Raw genomic sequence first — 17,323 nt, 5'->3', positions numbered from 1 at the left:
AAAAACTAAGTCAGTCTGAACATATTGCACTAACGCTAAGTGTAAGTTGCCAAAATTACAAACCTGTGCCAAACTAAACCCTGTGAATACTCCACTAAACCCAGGCTCAGACCACAGGAGTTTCTAAAACTCAACCGATTGTGAAATCTGGTTGCATCGCGCACATAAGACGAATCTTCACCGATTTTCCTCTTTCAAATCTCAAACCTGCACGCATGATTTGAAAATCGTTGAATTGAAAAAACACAGATACGCGTTTCCCAGAGAGGTTGGAGGGGGGTGTCCGTTTTTTTCCCCTTCCCAAACCGAAGTCAAATCCTGACAAGTGTCGTCTAGCACACGCTGCTAATAAATACAAAATTATACTCGCGTAGTCCGTTTGCTTTGTAATAACGATTATAGAAGTGAATAGAGACCTACCCAGCTTTGCATGAACAGTGTTGCTCCTTGATATTGTTAGTCCCAGCCTCCGTCTCGATTAGTAGGATATGCGGTGGTTCATTTTTTTACTGTGACCGGTATGCTTTTGCCTCTATTTGGATGCCTTGTTGTTCCTTGCGTTTCACCTGTATGTCGTGAATATAGCCTTCGAACGTATATTGCAGCCGCTTTTGCCTACTTCTATCGAACACTTTATTTGCTGCTTTATAAAAGTTTGATAAAATTTCAGCAGGAAGAGCTGTCACAGCATAAGACATGTTGATACTAGAGCCCAGATGAAGTTTGTTTGTCGGACGTAGCAACAGTAACTAAGGGGGGTGGGGCTTAGCCAAAGGCCAATTGTGTTGTTGCCACATTTCGACCAGACGTTCCTCCATCTCTGTTGTCCACCGGACCTGTACAGATGCTTGTTGTTTCGCGTCATCATTTCAAAAGTACCGTCACGTCCGTCTCCTCGTAAACTTGCCTCTCATTGGCTATTGTGGAAGTACTGACGTAATCATAGTCGTAATCATCCCAATTTAAAATCCTAAATGTCAAACATGTTTGATATTGCCGGGGCGGCCCCAATGTTTACGCGAGCAGATGGGGAGGTTCAAGACCTGTAAACGCCTCACATTACCAGATAATCTGGACCGAACATCGGAACAGGCCGATGCCCTGGACACGATTTTTTTCTCCGAATGTCGGGATGGGTAAATCGGCCTGAAACTCAGTGCAGTCTGAGCCCGGCTTTAGGGGGCTATAGGGGCTAAAGTTCTTTACCCTCCTGTTGATCTTGTATGCAGCCAATACCATAGTCATGCCTCTGAGTTAATGTCTGCAAATAACCATCATCAACAGTGCAACTGGCATTAGTTTCCAAGCGCTGAGGTGATAACTCCTCCTGGCCTGGACTGCAGCAAAAGAACTTCGGTAGAGTGGATGTTTTACGAGCTCCCGACGAGCTGGCGGTTGTCGGATCTCAATGATCACTCATTGTTATTCCCCGTGGTCTCAAATGCAACAATGATACTGGAATACACAGCATCAGAAGTACCAACTAATAAGCACCATGGCAAATAAGGGGGAAATAAAACTGGTTCCCTTTGCCGTTGTAGTACAACAGGCCCAGTGGTGCTGAAAGACCATGGAACGAAACTTTCCAATGAGGCCTTAAATTCCACTACAAATGAGCCTGTGGTTCCAGCTCGAGCAGTGTCATGGAGTTCAATGAATGATTGTGATGGAAACTCACACAGTTTTCAGAAAAGACTAACTTCACGTTGCAGGCTTAGCGGTGATGACCTAGTTGAGGATGAAGAGGAACATATGCTCAGCTTTACGCAATACCACATATCGGCCTCGATGACGGAGTGTCATGAAGACTGTGGGTCAACTACTTCCAGCAGTTACTTTCTCCACTGGAAAGTCTCGGCTTTTCCAGATACACTAGACAGCTTGATGGTGTTATCGTAGATTCTTTTTCCAGATGACTCAAAGAAGTGGGATGGCTCACATTTCGTAAAAAGTTCACTCTATGAAGCCAACATCTTTAATCTCAGTTTGCGACGTAATTCCAGTTTTTAAGGGATAGTTAAATCTACCCCAAATCTAAACCCTGTTATTATTTACTCATCATGACCATACAAATGATGTTCACACTCTATTTCAACTATATAATAGTGACCAAGGGATGTTAAGCTCCAAAAAGGACCAACAACAGATCATAACTAGACCATAATACTTAAGGACTATATTTCCAAGTCAGCTAAAGTAACATGGACCAAATTTGAAGCAATTTTTCATTGAAAATATTTTACACCACTCTCAAATCTCAGAGCAATATGAATATGTTCCTATTTAAATATGGCACGTTATGACTGGTTCCAAGCCACTGCAAAAGGCACTGACATTATTGAAGTAAAACCTAGTTTGAAAAACACATTTTGACGTGTGAATAATGACTCACCATCTTTTCCTCACAAAAAAACTATGAAATGGCTTCAGAAAACTTGAAATGTAACGCAAAAGTCACTTTTATTTTATGGTGCTTCGTTATTTTTGGAGCTGGTCACCATTCATTTTAACTGTGTGAAAATAAGCTGCATGAACATTCTTTAAAATGTCTCTGTGTTCGACAGAAGACGCAAGTCATTTGGGTTTGGAAAGTGGAGTGAATGATGACAACATTTTTAGGATAACCATTCTAAATTGTAGCATTGGTGACTTCTCTTGTTTTAATTTTTTGACGTTGTAGACACAAGCAAGCTTTTTTTTGTGCAAAACTCCTAGTGGTATAAGTCAAATCACTTCAACCTTGTACAAATTAGTCAAGGCTGGAGCTTGCTTGATTTATGTCCATAATTAGTTATATTCGTTAAGTCTCTGACTTCTTTAATTGATGAACGCAATTATTCAGGCTCATTGGCCATTCAAAGTTCCTCTCTTTCCATCTCTCACACTCCAAATCTCAGCAGAGGAGAAAAGACAGAGAACAAAAAAAAAGGAATACAGGAATACTTGCATATCTCTCTCTCTCTCTCTCTCTCTCTCTCTCTCTCTCTCTCTCTCTCTCTCTCTCTCTCTCTCTCTCTCTCTCTCTCTCTCTCTCTCTCTCTCTCTCTCTCTCTCTCTCTCTCTCTCTCTCTCTCTCTCTCTCTCTCTCTCTCTCTCTCTCTCTCTCTCTCTCTCTCTCTCTCTCTCTCTCTCTCTTCTGATTGGAGAAACTGAGTAATGCTCATCCTTCATCATTTCACATGACAGCCCCCATACGACCCAATTAAAACATGGAGGAATTATGAGAGGAAAATTGGGGAGCCAGGCGTGGCCATCTGAAGCCTGGTCTCTTTAAAAGAGCTCTGTTGAGGCAGGGTTTTTTTAAATAAAAAAATTATAATTAAAAATAATATTATATTATTACATATACATACATATATATAAACACACACATATATATACATATGTTACCCTGGACCACAAAACCAGTCACATCGGTACATTTTTTTAAATTGAGATTATACATCATCTGAAAGCTGAATATATAAGCTTTCCATTTCCATATATGGTTTAGTAGGATAATACAATATTTGGCCGAGATATAACTATTGAAAATCTGGAATCTGAGGGTGCAAAAAAATCAAAACATTGAAAAAATCAACTGAGAAAAAAAGTTATCCATTTATGTTCGCTATTGTGCTGCATTCACTCACAAAAAGAAGTGTTTTATACATTTACGGTAGAAAATTTAAAAAATATCTTCATGGAACATGATCTTTACTAAATATCCTAATGATTTTTGGCATAAAAGAAAAATCTAATTTTGACCCATACAATGTATATTGGCTATTGCCACAAATATACATACCCGTGCTACTTGTGACTGGTTTTGTGATCCAGGGTCACACATATATATATTAAATAATATATATATTAAATAAATATATTAAATAATATTGGGATAGTACCTATAATTTCTATTTAAACTTTCCAAACACACAGGACTTCTATAGGCGGACCTAGATATAAGTATAAGTTTGTCAGACAATATGGTGGACTGTAAAGGCCCCAATATACTTCAAGCTAAATTGAAGAACGAACTGATATGACGTCAATTCGAACAAAATCTGGCAAAAACAAAGTTCATCTTCTGTTCATTTCGGGAGTTCGAAAATTTCACTCTGGCTGATCAACACCTTTGAACTCCAATTGGTTCGTAGTAATTACGTGATAGCTAGATGTGGCTCTGAGGCTCCGCCCTCTTTGGCGTGGAAATCGTCATGGTTTATTTCTTCAGTTCAGTCTGTCGAGGTCGGACATACGCAAGTAAAAACATGAACACACTGGAGAGCTGCTTTATAGTAGAAATTGAAGTAGTAATTCTAATTAACAGAGACACTGACACTGTTGTTTCCATGTTGAATACTGTAAAGCGGCTTGCTTTAAAAACAGTCTATTGTATAAGGTAGTATACAAATAAACGTGACGTGACTTTACTGGAGTGTCGAATTTCAGAGCTGGTGCAAACATATCCACAACGATATGATCAGATGCTTTCTTTATTGTTTTCTCATCGTAGTCATTTTTGTTGTGTGTACACTCACCTAAAGGATTATTAGGAACACCTGTTCAATTTCTCATTAATGCAATTATCTAATCAACCAATCACATGGCAGTTGCTTCAATGCATTTAGGGGTGTGGTCCTGGTCAAGACAATCTCCTGAACTCCAAACTGAATGCCAGAATGGGAAAGAAAGGTGATTTAAGCCATTTTGAGCGTGGCATGGTTGTTGGTGTCAGACGGGCCGGTCTGAGTATTTCACAATCTGCTCAGTTACTGGAATTTTCACGCACAACCATTTCTAGGGTTTACAAAGAATGGTAGAAAAGGGAAAAATATCCAGTATGCGGCAGTCCTGTGGGCGAAAATGCCTTGTTGATGCTTGAGGTCAGAGGAGAATGGGCCGACTGATTTAAGCTGATAGAAGAGCAACTTTGACTGAAATAACCACTCGTTACAACCGAGGTATGCAGCAAAGCATTTGTGAAGCCACAACACGCACAACCTTGAGGCGGATGGGCTACAACAGCAGAAGACCCCACCGGGTACTACTCATCTCCACTACAAATAGGAAAAAGAGGCTACCACTTGCAAGAGCTCACCAAAATTGGACAGTTGAAGACTGGAAAAATGTTGCCTGGTCTGATGAGTCTCGATTTCTGTTGAGACATTCAGACGGTAGAGTCAGAATTTGGCGTAAACAGAATGAGAACATGGATTCATCATGCCTTGTTACCACTGTGCAGGCTGGTGGTGGTGGGGTAATGGTGTGGGGGATGTTTTCTTGGCACACTTTAGGCCCCTTAGTGCCAATTGGGCATCGTTTAAATGCCACGGCCTACCTGAGCATTGTTTCTGACCATGTCCATCCCTTTATGGCCACCATGAACCCATCCTCTGATGGCTACTTCCAGCAGGATAATGCACCATGTCACAAAGCTTGAATCATTTCAAATTGGTTTCTTGAACATGACAATGAGTTCACTGTACTAAAATGGCCCCCACAGTCACCAGATCTCAACCCAATAGAGCATCTTTGGGATGTGGTGGAACGGGAGCTTCGTGCCCTGGATGTGCATCCCACAAATCTCCATCAACTGCAAGATGCTATCCTATCAATATGGGCCAACATTTCTAAAGAATGCTTTCAGCACCTTGTTGAACCAATGCCACGTAGAATTAAGGCAGTTCTGAAGGCGAAAGAGGGTCAAAAACAGTATTAGTACGGTGTTCCTAATAATCCTTTAGGTGAGTGTATATTGTATTGAACGAAAGCGTGCAGCACATATTTACATATTCATCTAAACGCTGCTCTTGTAGTAGCGTGGGTGGTGTCAGGATGATTGCTAACACCTAATAACCGTATCTCACGTATTTAAATTTTACCCCAAAGCGAAGAACGAAAAAGAACTTCGCTGTGAGTATATTGGGTGCTAACAGATGCTATAGTATGGTTGGTTAGTAACATCTTAGGGTTACACTATAACGATATGCTTAAAACGGAGACGTTTTTCCTTTGAGTTTTCCACGTTCAGACGACACTGTTGTCAAAACGCCATTCACACAGATCCGCGAAAACGACTAAAACGCTGTATTCTACTGCCAGGCCATTAGATGGCGATGAAACACTATAGACTGAACACGTAATATGAGTGTGCATGACATCATCGCCTTCAGAGATTCACGTTTTTGTTGTTTAAATGCAGACCGTTTTCAAAAACTTGCACATTGAAACCCATTTTGTCGTGTAAATGAACGGCCAAAATGCATAAAAAGGAACGGTGTCGTGTAAACAGCCCCTTAGTAAGCAGGGTATAGTGTAGGCTCAATTAAACAAGAGGTTGTTTTCCCTTTTGTTCCAAAAATAAAAGTGGCACAGAAATCTTCTGATGATATTGAAACCACAGAAGAAATCCCAAAAATGGATGCTAGAGCACTTTAGGGCTTTGTGCTCCAGCCAGTCATGAGAAGAGACAATAGATAGTCACACATCAGTGAGGGAGTGGGGCCGTAAGGCAATACGAGTACACACACACACACACATACACACAATGCGCTGACGGAGGAATTCTCTTCCCCTGTTGTGATGCCTGACAATCTGAAAAGAGGCTGACATATTGGGTTTGACGAGAGCGTTCCCCAGACACAGAGAGCGTGCTGGAGCCGGGAGTGGAGGTGGATTAGGCAACCGCAAGGGAAATGGAGGAAAATATATGTATCTTTCTGACAGGAGCAGCAACAATAATAAGTCTTCATACTAAAAATCACTGTGACACAGATAGGCTCTATACTTCTGATGTAAAAAAGGTCTACTATATTTCACACAACTGGTGAGCTGGTGGAAGAAGTCTGTAGTTACTCTGTGTGCTTGGAAGACAGAACAACAAAGTGGCGCTTGCCTATGCGTGAATGGCAAAGACTTTAACCACAGTGGGTGTGATCACACCAGCAGAGAACACAGCAGGGCTCAGGAAATAAAAAGGTCATTCTAAATCTCCATAGTGAAATTGATTTTTAGTGATAAAGTTTAAACCTTTCAAGATAGACCTACCATGAGCTCAGAGATTAAGTGATGATGCACTACCATTCAAAAGTTTGGGGTAAAAAAGAGTGATAAAAAGTAGCAGTGTAAGATGGGGGAAGATGCCCCCCTTATGTGGTTTTATTTTTGATAATGCATCAGCCAATGTGTTATTATAGGAAATAAACAGAAACATTTGCCAATTTAGGCTAGTTGTTGTAGCACAAAATGTTAAATATTAAAAAAGAGTGGTAAGATGGCCCCTACTGCGGTAAGATTACTTTAGTTTCCTTTTGACATGATTCTTATTAATACATTTTTTTTTAAGTAAAATACTAAAACTATTGTATTTAAACCTTTATTTTGACAATTTAGTTGTAATAATTGAATAACCGATGACAGACAAAGCAGAAGCCCAGAAAAAGAGATTCACCTGAAAGGTAAAATTATTCTTATATACAGCCATATGAATATTTACTTTATTTACCCATATTTTAATTGAAGATATGTCATAACAGAAAGACTAAGAATGCAAATTGAATGATTTCACTCAACTAACCTAGAGGTTTTTAATGAAAGCAAAGATGCATCTAATTCATGGAAATACTGAACAATAACCCCAATAATTACAATAAGTATTACATTTGAAAAATAATAACACAGTAATAATTAATAATGCGTAACAAGATTCCAATCTGGGCCTTCTGGGCCAATTCTGGGTGGCTCATCTTACCCCAATGGTCTAATTTGATCTTTTTTACTTCAAAACAAAAACTATAACTTTTACTTTTTTTCCCTCATTAATAAATATAGACCAAAAAATATATTCAACATAATACAATGTCATAGATCACTCCGGAGACGCAAAATTATATCAATTAACCTCAAAACGCAATGAAATGACACAATTAACTACAAGTCCCTGTGTTAAAAACTGGTAGAAAGTGGTCAGCAAAGAAATCTGTAGTAGAGGCAAAGGCTGCCCTTCAAATTAGGGATATCGTGGGACAGGTACAGCATGGAAGAGGGGGTTTTGGGCTCAGTTTAGCTCCTCCTAAATGGCACAAGGCAGGCCCAGCTCAAAGGAGGAAGCTGGTAGTCAACGAGGTGCGACAGCAGGAGGAGAGGATGAGGTGTATAAAGGCCATTTCACAGGCCAAGCAGGGAGAGTGGACGAGATGGGAGAGTGTGGAACAACGTAAGATGGGCTGGCAAGACCTTTGGTTAATGGAAGAGAGTAGGATCAGTTTCCTTATTAGGTCAACATATGATGTTCTCCCATCACCGCAGAACCTAAACCTCTGGGTAGGAGAGGATCCCTCTTGTCCTTTGTGTTCATCACCTGCCACATTAAGGCACATTTTGACAGGATGTAAGGTGGCTCTTAGCCAAGGTCGGTTTACTTGGCGCCATGACCAAGTACTGCGATGTTTGGCTTTAGCATTAGAAGGCAAGCGTAACATGACCAATAAGTTGCCACCTGTTCTAGCAAAACATTACACGCAGAAGACAATATTCCTCCGCCCAGGCGAGCAACCACCAAGAAAAGGTGTTAACACCAATTCTCGCCCAGGACAACTGGAAGCTGCTAGGGACTGGAAGATGCTGGCTGATCTTGACCAACGGCTTATTTTTCCACCTGAGATTGCCACCACTAACCTACGACCAGATATTGTTTTGTGGTCTGGATCAGCACGCATTGTTCAACTGATAGAGTTAACAGTGCCATGGGAGGATGCGGTAGATGAGGCATATGAGAGGAAGAAACTGCGGTATGCTCATCTGGCCACTGAAGCAGAACAGCGAGGATGGAGAGTCCAGGTTTATCCAGTGGAAGTGGGTTGTCGAGGTTTTGTGGCACACTCTACAACCCGGTTCCTCAGAGACGTCGGATTCAGTGGCCAAGAGTTGCGTCGCACAGTAAAGAACTTATCTGAAGCAGCAGAAAGGAGCAGCAACTGGCTGTGGTTGAGACGGAAAGATTCTAGCTGGCTGTGTACAGGCCGCCACGCTACGGTTTCGTAGAGTTCTTGAAAACTTGAAGAGTCTGTTGGTTTGTGTGTATACGTTCCTGTGGATATTGCGTGAATGACGGGTGGTTGGGTAGATATTGTGTTTTGCGGTAGGTGGTATGCCATACGGAACCGTTGTCCACTGAAACTGCATATTAACGCACCAGTGGGGCTCGACAGCCTTAGTCAACGGGTTGGCGCGTATGGTTGGGTCGCGGAGATTGTGATATTGTGGTTAGGTCTCAGCAGCAGGAGGGATGTAGAGGTCAGTAAGCTGGGCTGAGTTGAGTGGGGGACGGAGGGGGGTGACTCTGGGACGCCAGAGTCACTGTCGAGCCCTCTTGAGGTGTCGTGGGCTAGTCGACGAAACACTGAGGACGGAAGGTGCCCACTTGAAGACCCTAGAGATGTCCCCTACTCTGTTCAATCCAGACGGTTGTCGTGCTGGTCCTGTAGTTGCAGCCGTCGCGTGCGCTAACGCGCCAAGTACACTGCTGCCGTTAACGCCGGACAGAAGGGGAGTCACACTACCTTATGGAAAGAAGCGTAAATGGATGGAGAAGCATAGTTTACTGTAAAGCTACGTCTTAGTTTTGCTTATCTTGGCGAAAGCCGAGTACAAATCAGCATGAAGTTTTTAACATCTACTCTCGTGTAATGGAAATCATGAAGATCTGGATACATCCAGTGACTGCGGTGAATAGTGCTGCTGGCAACCAGGGAAAGACCTTGTGACAGCCTGGAGAGACAGCTGACAGGAGGAAAGAGACCCCAATGGGGCTGGTAAGGGTTAGCTACCCTTGTCGGCAGTATCCAGCTCCGTGTTTACAGGATGCTGGAGACACCCGCCCAAGGCTTCTGAGAAATTAAAGAGAAAAATACCCCTAGAGTCTGCGAGAGCGGGGGCGGAAGATGACTCAATGTTGGACAACATGGTTAACGACTTAGGAATGGAAACGGATATGAGTATGGAGAGTAAGACTAGTTCAAGATCTGCAGTAAGTAAAGTCATTGAACTCCAAGTTTGTGTCTGTGGCTGGAGCAAGGTGACAACGGTCAGGGGTTTGAAGGTTCATCAAGGGAAAATGAAATGCTTGAGGGAGAAGGGACAAGGGCCTCGCATTGATCAGTACTTCTTACGAAGTCAGTCAAGTCAGTCGAATGAAATCCAGCGACAGGAAGCAAACCACAGCTCGCAGGATATCAGCACCCCTGTCATTGACGAAAGGAGGGCTTGCACAGTTAGTGATGAACATATTCATACTTGTGAACCCGGTCAGGCTAACCAGCATAAGAGAGAAAAGAACCTCAACGGGCATAGGCCTGGAGTTAGATGGCCAAGAGCTTGTGAGAAAACTGCATGGGACACGGTAAACACAGATCTATGCTTTGCATTGGAAAGATTAACTGGTACAGTTGAAAAGAAGCTGGATAAATTTGGGGACATCATTTACGCATATGGAAGTGAGAGGTTTGGTGTGGAAAAAAGGAAGGAAAAAGTACAAACTACTCCTGGAATGTCTAGACGGCAGCAGAAAATTGAAGGGTTAGTTAGAGAAAGGAGACAGCTGAGGAAGCAATGGAAAAGAGCCGAACAAAGTCAGAAGGAGGGACTCAATCTCTTACAAAGGGCCATAAAAGATAAGCTGGCAACATTACGCAGAGCTGAGCGCCTACGGAAACGCTACAAAAAGAAGGAACGTGCGAGGGCTAATTTCTATAAAGACCCATTCAAATTCGTAAAGAAGTTATTCACCAGTGAGAAGAATGGCACTTTAAAAACATCTAGGATTGAGCTAGAGAGATATTTGGAGGACACGCATACAGATGCAAAAAGGCATGAGCCTATGTCAATTCCATCAGACATACCACCTATCAACCCACCAGAATACCAAATGGAGGTCTGTGCACCTAAGTGGAAAGAGGTAGAGCAGGCTGTGAGAAAGGCAAGGGCTTCATCATCTCCAGGGCCTAATGGAGTTCCGTACAGAGTGTACAAGAGTGCTTCAGGAGTTCTGCGAATTCTGTGGAAATTGATAAAAGTGGCATGGGAAAAACAGGTTGTACCTAGAGCATGGCGCAGAGCAGGTGGAGTCTTTATACCTAAAGAAAAAGATGCTACAAGCATCAGTCAGTTTCGTCCTATTTCACTATTAAACGTTGAGGGTAAGATTTTCTTCAGCATTATTGCCCAGAGATTGTCCACCTACCTGTTAAAGAATGGCTTCATTGACACCTCAGTTCAAAAAGCGGGTATTCCAGGGTTCTCAGGATGCTTAGAACACATCAATGTTATCTGGCAACGAATTCAGTCAGCTAAAAAGGAGAGGAAGGAGCTCCATGTGACATTCCTGGATTTGGCTAATGCATATGGTTCAGTGCCACATGAGCTTCTTTGGGCAGCATTTGATTTTTTCAGAGTACCAATGTCAATAACAAATTTAGTGAAAGCCTATTTTGGAGATTTGCAATTCAGTTTCTCAACTCCAAAATTCAGCACTGCATGGCAATGCCTAGAGGTTGGAATAATGGCAGGATGCACCATTTCTCCACTGGCTTTTACCATGGCGATGGAAGTAATCATGAGGGCATCAAGATGGGTAGTAGGAGGAGAGCGCTTGGCTTCTGGGATGCGACTACCACCAATCAGAGCATACATGGATGACATGACAACCATGACTACAACAGTAGCCTGCACTAATCGGTTATTGGGGAAGTTAACAGATAATATTGAATGGGCACGAATGAAATTTAAGCCCTCTAAATCAAGGAGCATCTCGATAGTTAAAGGAAAGGTAGTAGATAAAACATTCTTCATTAATGGTGAGGCAATACCAACAGTTTCTGAGAAGCCAGTAAAGAGTCTTGGGAGATGGTACGATGGGGATCTAAAGGACACAGTTCGGGTGGGAGAAGTTAGACGACAAGCAGTGGAAGGGTTGAAGAGCATAAACAGCTGTGCTCTACCTGGTAAACTAAAACTCTGGTGCTTTCAGTTTGGTCTACTGCCGAGGTTGCTGTGGCCACTGACCGTGTACGAGGTTTCTTTGACAACAGTGGAGAAGCTGGAAGCGTTGGTAAGTTCATACATCAGGAAATGGTTGGGAGTTCCACGCTGCCTCAGCAGAGTAGGACTTTATAGTAAAGGAATATTGCAGCTGCCAGTCTCTGCTTTAACCGAGGAGTTCAAGTGTGCCAAGGTCAGGCTGGAAATGACCTTAGTAGAGTCACGCGACAAATGTGTAAGGGAGGCAGCCCCTGTGTTAAAAACTGGTAGAAAGTGGTCAGCAAAGAAATCTGTAGTAGAGGCAAAGGCTGCCCTTCAAATTAGGGATATCGTGGGACAGGTACAGCATGGAAGAGGGGGTTTTGGGCTCAGTTTAGCTCCTCCTAAATGGCACAAGGCAGGCCCAGCTCAAAGGAGGAAGCTGGTAGTCAACGAGGTGCGACAGCAGGAGGAGAGGATGAGGTGTATAAAGGCCATTTCACAGGCCAAGCAGGGAGAGTGGACGAGATGGGAGAGTGTGGAACAACGTAAGATGGGCTGGCAAGACCTTTGGTTAATGGAAGAGAGTAGGATCAGTTTCCTTATTAGGTCAACATATGATGTTCTCCCATCACCGCAGAACCTAAACCTCTGGGTAGGAGAGGATCCCTCTTGTCCTTTGTGTTCATCACCTGCCACATTAAGGCACATTTTGACAGGATGTAAGGTGGCTCTTAGCCAAGGTCGGTTTACTTGGCGCCATGACCAAGTACTGCGATGTTTGGCTTTAGCATTAGAAGGCAAGCGTAACATGACCAATAAGTTGCCACCTGTTCTAGCAAAACATTACACGCAGAAGACAATATTCATCCGCCCAGGCGAGCAACCACCAAGAAAAGGTGTTAACACCAATTCTCGCCCAGGACAACTGGAAGCTGCTAGGGACTGGAAGATGCTGGCTGATCTTGACCAACGGCTTATTTTTCCACCTGAGATTGCCACCACTAACCTACGACCAGATATTGTTTTGTGGTCTGGATCAGCACGCATTGTTCAACTGATAGAGTTAACAGTGCCATGGGAGGATGCGGTAGATGAGGCATATGAGAGGAAGAAACTGCGGTATGCTCATCTGGCCACTGAAGCAGAACAGCGAGGATGGAGAGTCCAGGTTTATCCAGTGGAAGTGGGTTGTCGAGGTTTTGTGGCACACTCTACAACCCGGTTCCTCAGAGACGTCGGATTCAGTGGCCAAGAGTTGCGTCGCACAGTAAAGAACTTATCTGAAGCAGCAGAAAGGAGCAGCAACTGGCTGTGGTTGAGACGGAAAGATTCTAGCTGGCTGTGTACAGGCCGCCACGCTACGGTTTCGTAGAGTTCTTGAAAACTTGAAGAGTCTGTTGGTTTGTGTGTATACGTTCCTGTGGATATTGCGTGAATGACGGGTGGTTGGGTAGATATTGTGTTTTGCGGTAGGTGGTATGCCATACGGAACCGTTGTCCACTGAAACTGCATATTAACGCACCAGTGGGGCTCGACAGCCTTAGTCAACGGGTTGGCGCGTATGGTTGGGTCGCGGAGATTGTGATATTGTGGTTAGGTCTCAGCAGCAGGAGGGATGTAGAGGTCAGTAAGCTGGGCTGAGTTGAGTGGGGGACGGAGGGGGGTGACTCTGGGACGCCAGAGTCACTGTCGAGCCCTCTTGAGGTGTCGTGGGCTAGTCGACGAAACACTGAGGACGGAAGGTGCCCACTTGAAGACCCTAGAGATGTCCCCTACTCTGTTCAATCCAGACGGTTGTCGTGCTGGTCCTGTAGTTGCAGCCGTCGCGTGCGCTAACGCGCCAAGTACACTGCTGCCGTTAACGCCGGACAGAAGGGGAGTCACACTACCTTATGGAAAGAAGCGTAAATGGATGGAGAAGCATAGTTTACTGTAAAGCTACGTCTTAGTTTTGCTTATCTTGGCGAAAGCCGAGTACAAATCAGCATGAAGTTTTAACATCTACTCTCGTGTAATGGAAATCAAACTGTAATATTATTTCAAATTTAAAAAATATATATAATTTGTTCCTATGATTGCAAAGCTGAATTTTTAGCATTATTACTCCAGCCTTCAATGTCACATGATCCTTTAAAAATCATGCTGATAATCTGATTTTAACATTTCCTATTATCGTCAATGTTGAAAACGGTTGTGATGCTTAATATTTTTGTGGAAAATGTGATACATTTATTTTATTTTTTTATTTTACAAAAAAAAAAAATCCATACCCCACAAATGTAGAAGCGGTATGACTTCCAGGTTCATTAAAAAAATATGAATTACAGAATTTCGGATACTATACAACCAACAGGTGAATCAGATCCACCAATTCGAGAACTGCTACCATGTAAACAGGAATCGTGGTGTCAAGAACAGTTTGGTAAATAAAAACGTATAATTACACTTTGCTTAGGGATTAGGCTAAGCTAGTACTAATTACTAATTGGCTAGCACTATGCTAAGCTGTCCTTTTTGTCTTTATACTTCATCTTTGAGACTCGATTAATGGAACGTTTTATTGTCTGCAGTATCCGATACGATTTTGAAAGGAGTGAAAGAGCAGGAAAAGGGTGAAAATGATAAGTAATTCTTTATAACAGAAGTAGCCCATTCATTCAGTAAGTGCATAGTTCCTCTGTGCATTCGGTCTTCCTTTGTTTCCAATGAAATGTTGTAATGTGATCAATTTTGGAGCTGGTTGGTTTGGATCAAGTATTCATTGATTGTTTTGAAATCCTTATGGGGAAAATGAATGAGAAAAAATACTTCGAAAACCAAAGCCGAAGAAAAAGAGTTGTGGCCGGACACTGTTGAGCTTCATGCGCTGTTTACTTTAAAAACCCTCTTTAAACAAATCATTGCAGTATAATCAAACATTTGACATGTTTAATGACACCATAACAAAAGCACTGGCTGAACACCGCATGACTCCATTTACATTCTGGACCAGATCTACTTTCTGACATAATTGGGATGTGCAATAAAACAAATGAAATAGACTAACTGCCTTATTGTCTCAAAGGGATAGTTTAACCAAAAATGAAAATACTGTCATTATGATTAATTAATTAATACTCGTAGTACGCATCATGTTTGAGCTTTGTTCTCGTGCGTCAAGCAGGTTCGGTTGAGCTTCGGTTTATGTTCGCTGGTCAATGTTTATATGTGAATAAAAGCTTCAATTTAATCTGTTCAACATATAAAGCGATCGAATCTCATCATCAAATTTGGACTAAACCGCTCGATTCATATGGATTTATATGGACTTTTTGAAGCATCGTCTCAATGGAGGGACAGAAAGATCATCGAAATGTGATCTTCATTTGTGTCCAGAAGATCAACGACACTATCCTTTAAAGAAGCCATGAATAATTAGGCTGGTTCTGAGATCACCTGACCAGATTCTGCACGTTTCTTAGTAAGCGCTTACATAATACATGTTGCTGCGTTTAAACTAACAGTAACAACTAGCAGCAGATTGAAACAGAATGCAAGGTTCTTTCTAAAAATAAAAATAAACGACTTTTTACTTAACGATCTAAAAATGCAACACTCATGGTGGGACGATAAAGAAACAACAAAAGACAGGATGCGATGGCCGGAGATATCTAAATGCTTGAAAGGGGCTTTGCACTTTAAAAATGCAAATTTTCCCAAGAGGGTTTAACTGTGCAAACTGTCTTACATCTAAAGAACAGCATGTCGGCGGCACGCTAATTAAAGCGCCGCTGCTTAAAACGTCAAAACTACAAAAATATATCCTTAAGAAAAAACTTGTCAAACTCAATCTATTAGTCGTTTGTTGGAATACTAGTCAATTAGTCGAACATCGTGATGCATCTCTATTACATAATGTTAAAACTCTGAAGGACTTCTATAGAAGAGTTGAGATATCGAGACAGTCAGATCATTACAGCAAGAGTGTGTGCCTCTGTGTGTGTGTGTTTAGAAGGAGGAATGAATGAAGCCGCCTCCCTTTTAAGACACGCAGATAAAACGAAACAACAAAAAAGGACGGACAACAAAAGATGACTTTATCCGCACTGCGTGATAATGAGAAATGCTCTGTGTGTCTGCACGAGGAACCGAACTGACAGAAGTGTGTGAGGGAGTAGATGTCAGATCTCCCGTCACCTCATCATATCTCATCTCGTCAGTGGTAGCATCAAAGAGCTGTCTGATAGAGCATGTAAAATTGCTACCATCACGTCACTGTGTGCGGATCCCATTCACAGCCCATTAAACACTGAAGTGTGACAGTGGCTTTCTGTTGTGGCTGATGCCAGTGCTTCGGTTGACAGCAGTGATGGGAGACGTCTATGGCGGATCAGACTCGCTCAGCAGGTGGCCTGTCAAACCCGTCCCTGCCATCATTCCTCACCCAGAACGTCTGAGAGCTCCACTCTCACATGCAGGGTTTCAGCTTGTATAACTGAGCTCTGTGGTGAAGGAAACAGTACCCGATGTGAGGAGGTCCATAGGAATGCATTGTTTCAATTTAATTTGTGCACTAGTGGCACAAAATGGAATTGCAATTGCATTTGTTTAAAGCAGCACTAAGTAGGAATTCCGTTTTTGTCAAACAGCGACCCCTAGAGTCGCTGTGGAGTACTTGTACTGTCGTGAATAGCACTCACGCAGAGATGGCTCGCACTCACGGCCGGATCCCCTCCCCCTGTACACCGGTACCTGTTCAGTAGGATGGACGCTGTAACGAGTGGAAATAAGGTATGGCCCCTTTAAGAGCTGCGCGCGCCCTGTTTAACTGTCGGCAGTCTGTATTGTATGTGCGCCTCGAACACCACAGGTATACGGCGCCGGGTTATTTCTGTTTGATGCTCATTTTATCAGAATTTTATCAGATCTGTTTTTTGCCGTAAAGCAATTCGTTACCTCGCGAGACCTGATATCACACGATACTTCCTAACACTGAGGCCGGCGGCTCGCCGGCCCAAAGGTGCAAGGGTGGTTTTGCGGCTCACGGGCACCAGGGGTTGCGAGACAACCTCCATTCAACACGAAATCAGTGATATAAACATTACAATGACTCCAAAGCTGTTCGGTTAAGGTAACAAAGTTACTTAGTTCACCTTTAAGCAGCCCTACTGGTCTGGACATTATGACATTGGCTCAACCAATAGCGTGAGGTTGGTGAGACTATTTGCCTGAAAGTCTTGGATCAATGTTGAGATCAATATGTTTGGATTTCTTACAGTTCATTACTGAGAAGGTTTGATCACAGATTTTGCAAACAGCACAACGAGGCTGTATTAAACA

The 17,323-nt window shown here is 42.7% G+C and overlaps 1 protein-coding gene across 5 annotated transcripts in view; it reads right to left on the bottom strand.

Annotated features, from left to right (window-relative positions):
• arid1b (AT rich interactive domain 1B (SWI1-like)) overlaps positions 1–17,323 on the bottom strand; it is a 94,252-nt gene that overhangs the window by 35,716 nt on the left and 41,213 nt on the right. The gene's annotated exons all lie outside the window — the stretch shown is intronic.

Source organism: Rhinichthys klamathensis, unplaced genomic scaffold (assembly GCF_029890125.1).
Source record: "Rhinichthys klamathensis goyatoka isolate OS25496 unplaced genomic scaffold, OSU_Roscu_1.1 h1tg000196l_1, whole genome shotgun sequence".
Taxonomy (NCBI): Eukaryota; Metazoa; Chordata; class Actinopteri; order Cypriniformes; family Leuciscidae; genus Rhinichthys; species Rhinichthys klamathensis.
Note: the sequence above shows the minus strand (reverse complement) of the source record. Positions and strands in the feature narration are given on the sequence as shown.